The sequence below is a fragment of the Lontra canadensis genome, unplaced genomic scaffold (genome assembly GCF_010015895.1).
Source record: "Lontra canadensis isolate GAN:19392208 unplaced genomic scaffold, GSC_riverotter_1.0 scaffold27, whole genome shotgun sequence".
NCBI classification, from domain to species: Eukaryota; Metazoa; Chordata; class Mammalia; order Carnivora; family Mustelidae; genus Lontra; species Lontra canadensis.
The window spans coordinates 9,559,647-9,567,331 of record NW_022631021.1 but is presented as its reverse complement, the minus strand read 5'-3'; the positions used below and the strand labels follow the sequence as shown (position 1 = coordinate 9,567,331).

At 33.6% G+C, this 7,685-nt stretch overlaps 1 pseudogene; it reads right to left on the bottom strand.

The window, feature by feature from the left end:
* Positions 1–5,178: 5,178 nt before the first annotated feature.
* LOC116871771 lies at positions 5,179–7,370 on the bottom strand (annotated as a pseudogene).
* Positions 7,371–7,685: the final 315 nt, after the last annotated feature.

Sequence of the window (7,685 nt, the reverse complement as noted above, 5' to 3'; positions counted from 1 at the left end):
TAAGTGACACACTCATTTCAACAACATGCAAAGAAAACTACAGCAGGAGACTAAATATCCATGAAGAAGGTGAGAAAGGAGCTCCAGAGGGAAGTAAGGTTAGAAGTGAGCTGTGAAAGATAAGAGTTTCTCTAGAAGAAAAAGAGTAGTGGGGAAAAGGAGTAGTAGTTCCAAGAAGAGAGAATAGAGACTCTCCCTTCCTCCCTCTGTCTTTTTCTTTCACAAACACACACACAGTATAGAAATATGAATTGAATTTTTAAAAAAATTAATTTACTTAAGTAATTTCTAGACACATTGTGGGGCTTGAACTCATAATCCAGAGATCAGGAGCCCTGTGCACTTCCCATTGAGCTAAACAGGCACCCCTGAACTGTTTTGTTTTTTTTTGGTTTTTTTTTTAAGGAGTTTCAGGAGTACTGAACATGTAGGCCTCTTTGAAGGTTCAGATCTTAATTTCTAAGAGATTTCCAAATGTGCAAAGAATTTGAACCAGTCTGTTCATGATTACAACCTCAAAGATAGATTTTTATAAGGCACAAGAATTTCAGTGAATTAAATATTGTATTTCTATACATTTCCTCACATCCACAAAGATCTCTTCTGAACTACAGTATTCTGGAGATACTTGTTGTTCTGTCTATCCATTGCTTATAGAGGGACTGGCCATTGCTTAAAGACAAATGAAGGTATTGACATTTTACTTGTTTTCACTTCTGAGTCAGAGATTCAGTATAGATAAGATTATACTGAAGATTTTAAAAATATAGATTTAAAAAGCAATAGGTAATGAAAACTTTTAACATTTTCAGTCCATTAAAATTAGTAAACATCTTCAGTTCTCAAACATATCTAAGCACTAAAGGAAACCACGAATCTGATATTGAAAGTAAGTTCTGACCCACATTTTATTATGATTGAATAAAAGAGATGTGACATTATAACTAAATTATGTAAGTTGTTTCTCCCTGAGATATTTCGTGGTTCAAAGAAATGTGGTTATAAAACATGCTTGTTTCTGGTAAGGAAAATGTGCCTGCTTCACTAAATAGAGATCTAAAAGAACCTAGATGATCTTTTGAATTTTGGACATACACATAAAAGCTTAATATGCATGACATCTGTCACCCTCCACTAAACAACACAGGTGTGAATGGCTATAGTAGCAAGCATTTGGAGTACAATTTGAAAAAAAGCAATTATTAAAATACCACCATTTTAGGAAAAAATTGCATTAAAATTATAGTTGCTTCAAGTTACTTAAAAAAATGGAAGAACACAAGTAAAAAATTGATTATGCATTCTATCAACATATTTAAATATACTCCTCTCTTGTTTATAGAAAGTTTCAAATATACTTAAAAATATTGACTTTTTAAAAATGGGCTTCCAGAATATTCTTTTTATTGAAAATAAACAAAAACAAGAACCATTACTAGGTTTCTTCCTGATCAAGTTGCGGGCTAACTGAAATAAAAAGGTATCACACAATTCGAAATTAAAATGTTATCTAACTAAATTCAATTTAAATAAATATGCAATCAGCATAAACATGGTATTGTTAGTATGGAAAAATCACATAGTTTTCTCTTTTGAAAAATATCAATTATTGATACAGCATATATTTAATCATTTATAGTTGATTTTTATTTACTTATTTTTTCCCCAAAGATTTTATTTATTTATTTATTTATTTATTTATTTATTTGAGAGACAGATAGGGAAAGCATGGTGGGGTAGGGGGTGCTCGATCCCAGACCTGAGCCTAAGGCAGGCACTTAACCAACTGAGCCTCCCTGGTGTCCCTACAGTTAATTTTTATTAAAATCTTTTTTGTTTCACTTAGTGACATTGCTTACATTATTTTTTAAGTTAAAAAATTATAATAAGCATAAAATAAGCAGTAGAGGTATGGAACATATTCAACCAAAAATGGAAAATTTAAGATGAGAATGAGTGTTTTTTAAACTAATCTTCCTAGCTTCAACTTAATCAAGTACTTTCTTTGACATGAATGCTAAAACTGTCTTCACTCTATAACAGTTAAACAGTTCAAAGACAAATCTATACATGAGAAGAAATTAGCTTGGTAAAAATACTTGAATATAGTCTTCCAAAAATTTCACAGTTGACATAAATAAAACTTTTTGGTTTACAACTTCCTAATTTCAAACAAAATCTGATATCTGACCCCAAAAATTAAAAATCTGTTTCATCTTACTAACATTAACAGTTATTCAATTCTTTAAAAAAAAAAGATCTCTCTTCACGAACACAATTTTTAAATCAAATGTATACACAATTAAAATTAATTTCAAACTGGAATGTATATGCCTAATCTTTCCCCAGAGAACATTTTTAAAGAAACATAATAGGAGGGTTTTTTTAAAGGTAGTTTCCCAGATTATCTCATTTAAACCTCCTAAACACCCTCTGAGAATCATGTTATTAGTCTTCTTGGATTTAAAAATCAGAAACTAAAATTTCTAGAGATTAGTTAAAATGTCAAGGACACATAGATTAGTAAATGGTGGAGAACATGGGATCAAAACCAGCTAGTTTTTACTTTTTTTACCTTCTTTTTTCAAGCACCAACTAGCATTGGAAAAAAAAAAAAAACTCACCCTAGGGAACAATTTTTGGACTATAAGTACAAGTCTTTATATTAGCATTTTAAAAATTGCATATTTTTCTTGAGGATGACTTACATTTTATTGTTTAGTGGAAGATTCCCATAAATCATTTATATTTGAAATGCTGACTTAACATCATAATCACTTTCCTGCCCCCAAGAAACTTCACAACTAAGTTAATTCATCTTTGTTTAGTTATGTTTTTATAGGTTAAATGGCTGCTTTTATTTGACAAATTAAGCACTTCAGAATTTATTATTGGGTCTTGGTTTTAACGGTGTGATTTCATTGCAGTTCTCTCAGTGCTCCTATAAAAAATAAGTAGTTTCAAGGTTTGAAATAAGGCTGAAAAGTTAAAAGTGCTGTTCATATGATCAAGTAAGGCATTTAGTAAATAAATGTGCTTCTTAAAATGAACAATCATATCTTTTTAATGTTTTTCCTTATAAAAATTTTCAATATATAATTCTAATTGGGAATTATATTTCTATGTATTATATATAATACTATATTATCTCTATTTCAACTAAAAATAATACTTACATTTTAAAAATTATGAAAATAATCTGAACTAATTATATCCAGAGAGAAATAAATAATGTCAATCTTCATATAAATAGACCAAAATGACTAAAAATGTTTTTTGTTGGTTTTTTTGTTTTTGTTTTTGTTTTGTTTTTACAGAGAGAAAGATCACAAGTAGGCAGAGAGTCAGGCAGAGAGAGAGGGGGAAGCAGGCTCCCCGCTGAGCGGAGAGCCTGATGTGGGGCTCGATCTCAGGACCCTGAGATCATGAGCCAAGCTGAAGGCAGCAGCTTAATCCACTGAGCCACCAGGTGCCCCTAAAAATGTTACTTTTAAAGTTAACCTAAAGTGGCTTAAATCCATATGACAAATTAAATAGGTAATTGATTAAGCATCATGAGTTGAAGTCACATTTAATTAAACCTGTACTTGGAAATATATGTGTACCAGGACTAGGAGGTAAGGACAGTGACTATGAAGCAAAATCTTTTGAAATATGAAACCATGGAATCCAAGTCCTTCCACATACCCTCCTTCTCCTCCATCAAGGCTATGTAGTCAGGTAAACTTAGGAAATACTGCAAATAAAAATCCCTCCTTGATGACTTTTGTTTGTTTAAGAAAAGTTTTACTAATGTGTTATTATCTCAGCAAAGTTATTGCAACAGGCTTAAAAGGTAGACAGACACACTATTACCGGCTCCAAAGGAGCAAAGGACTTTTATACTATTAAAATATTTCACAGGTCGATGGGATTTACTGAGTAACAGATCCATAAAAGAAAATTAATTTTGAAGATTGAATCCAGTATTAGCACTTACACTATCTCTGAAAGTAAAACTTTTAACCGTTTCATTCTTTCCTAATATATTTCTGAACTTTTCCCCAAAAACAGTGTTCTCAAACCCCAAAGAAGAAGGAAGGGCATAAGAAACCCTGGTACTAAGAACATACAGCCAAAAGAACTAGAAACACTGACTCAGACTTGAGAGTTTTAGTTGGCCATCACTTAACTTATTGGACTTGAAACAGTCATGAGATTTCTGTGCATTGAATACTATATATGCGGAAAGTCTAGGAATCATAATGTTTGCCAGTAGGGATAGTTAAAAATTAGCAATCTAAAGTATTATTCCTATCATTTTTTCTCATAAATTATATTTATAACAAAACCATAATTAAAATATTTATTATACTTGCTTATTACACATTCAGGGACACAACAGTGACATTTATGCGCTTGATGGTTTAACATCCATGTTATTGCACTTACTTATTTTTGTAAGGAGCATCAACACACACTACATCTTCCCAATATTCAAGGTAATGCAATAATAAAATTCTCCAAAGAAAAATAACTGGAAATTACATTAAATACTGCTTTAATTAGGAATAATAGCTATCATAAAACAAATGACATCATACATTTTTTTTCCAAAGAGTTTCAGTTTAAGAAACTGAACAACAGAAACAGATCTTTATGGTTTTAGTCAAGGCAAAACTGGTAGTTCTTTGAAATCTGGGAGATGCATTAACAAACCACAGACACAGACACTGGCACCAAAATCCTGGAGAAAAGCATTTTATGAATTTGGGAGAAATAAGACTGAACACCGGCTAAGATATGACTTGTTGAAGTCAAGAGCCACCTGGAAAGCTGGCCCAAGGAATGAAGAGAACCACCTGTACTGGTAGCAGATAAAGAAACTGTGTTGGGCTAACCAACAGCTTATTTTATTAATGGCTTTGAATAAAACAAGTGAAATGATTCATTGTGTTTCCTTAGAAACTATTCAAAGATTACAGAGTCCTACACAATTTGGAGACACAAAGTGGATGCTAAGTGACTATAGGTCACTCCAGGTACATAACTTCAGAAAGTCAGTCCGTGGAGTAAATGGCACCATGGCTCTGGCAGCAGATACAAAGGAAGGATGGTCTGGAGAGGAAGTAGTGGACACACTGTGATTGGCCAGTGAATAGATGAGGGTCCCAGCTGGAAACGGGTTAATTCTATGGTTTATCTTCCACTGCTCATGCCTCTGTCTTCATAAATGGCGATTTCAATCCAAACAGTCCTCTCCCAATGGGCTCTGTCAGGAGAAGGCCTTGGGAGCATATATCTTCTCATCCTGCTCTTGAATGTGGACAATTTCTTTAGAACCTTCTTATAATGAGTTTCCATGTGTAAGAAGATTGAGTATGCTATTAAATAAGCCATACAGCCTTCTAGATAAGATTGGCCCCCAAGCTTCTCTGCTTGTGCATAAAGGTTATTTAGAGTTTGAGCTGTTTCTTCAAAGTCTACCTATCCATCTGGTTCTCCAGCTCTGCAGGAAGCTTGGTCTGGAATCAGCATGGTGTGCCACTGCTATAGTCATGCTGGATGAACACCTTCCCCCAGACACCCCGCCTGCTCGGGCCTCAGGGTGAGGGGCCCACCACCTCCTCTGCAGTCCCGCTGAAATGACAAGACCCGCCCCTACCCCGATGCCCACGCCATGATGATCCTGATACCATAGCATATTAGTGATTCTAGAAATCCTCCTTAGGTGTTTTTGTTTGTTTGTTTGTTTTTAAAATTCTCTTTAACTTTACTTGAATCAAAAATTTTGACTGTGGATTTTTTTTTAATCACATTCTGTGATTTATGTCAATATTCTTTGAAAAACAATTTTTGAAATGTTGTTATGGAATGTATATAATTATCAATAATAATGAGCCAGGGTTAGGGTAATTAATAAGTTTTTGTTATGTGCCATGAGAATGTGTTGGCTATTTTACATAGATTCTCTTATACAATGAACACAGCAATCCTAGGAAGGCATTTACTGCTATTTCCCTTTCCCAGGGGAAGAAACTAAGCCTGGGAAAGTTAAGATGACAAGCCCAAAGTCACACAGTTGTCTGAGAAGGTAAGCATTCCAAATGCTAAACTTGAAAGAGAAATTTATGTAGAATTTTTTATAAGAGCAGTATTTTGTTTGATTAATACTTTACATTGATTAGAAACCATAAGGGTATGCTAAACTTGACACAGTATTAAAAAACCACCAACAATGAGGTATTTTAGTTTAGTGCTCCTTCTGAAAACAAGAAATGACTCTAAAAATTGATTTGGAAGTGGTACAGCAAACATCATCAGCTGGAACACACAAGTTACAATTAATTTAGGATGTTAAGTTCTAAAGGGTAACTCAAATTATTGCAGGAATAAACGTGACAAATATCATGTATTCATGTTTAACCTGTAAATCACATTGGCAAAAGACAACCTGACATATAACTGTTACTGTTTAAAGTGATTAAGCAAATATGTTGATAGTTCCTTCATGTCTGTTTTTTTCTATTTCTTCCTTCCCATGTTCCTTGCAAGCATCCTAGTTACAACCTGTGTTCTATTTCTTTTCTTTCTTTTTTTTTTTTTAAGGTTTTATTTACTTATTTGAGATAGAAGGAGCGTACAAGAGAGAGAACAGAGTAGGGGGCAGAGGGAAAGGGTGAAGCAGACTTCCCACTGAACAAGAAGCCAAAGGCAGGGCTCAGTCCCCAAATCCTGAGATCATGACCTGAGCCAAAGGCAGATATTTAACCAACTGAGCCACCCAGGTGCCCCACAACCTGTGTTTTAATTGACAATGATATATATCTCATCTACAGTCTTTTTTTACTCCATTTCTCTCTACACTTTTTGCAGATTAAAGTTTTAAAAGGGATATGTCTTGAGTGGGTACGTTCCATTGTAGTTATATTCAAAATGGTCACACTATTTAGACCTATAGAACACTAGGGCTCATGCTAACTGACTTTTTGTGGATGAGAGGTAAGGCGAAGGAAGATGATTTTAACTAATAGTTTTTGACCATTGGAAACATGGGAGAGGGGCATCTGGGTGGCACAGTTAGGCAATGACTCTTGGTTTTGTCTCAGGTTGTGATCTCAGGGTCATGAGATTGAGCCCTATGATGAGCTCTGGGCTTAGTACTGAGACTGCTTAAGTTTCTGTCTCCCTGTCTCCTGGCCCTACACACTTCACTCTCTCTCTCTCTAAAATAAATAAAACAAATCTTAAAAAAAAAAAAGAGAGAGAGAGAAGGAAAACATGGAGAATCTAGGACTAGATTCATGGACACCTCACTCAACCATGTGATCTTCCTTTTATGCCATATTTATTCTAATTTTAGGATTTATCTATTTTACCTTGTCATCCATTATGTTATAATAGTTATGGAAGAGCAAGGGAAGTGGCCATAATAAATATATACAATGCATAAAATAAACAAATATAATGAATATCCACAATTATTAATATGGATATGTACAGGTAATTAGTGTGAGTGAAGAAAAATTATTACATATGAAATATGATGATGCTACTTTCACTGATTACACAGGAGCATATTTAGTGTCTCAAAAGAGATTTTAAGTATTCATTTAAAAAAAAAGTTTTATACTTCATGTGAGGTATGCAGTGCTTTGAAATGCCTTCAAAGTAAATATTGGAATAAACGTATATAAGAAATAGAG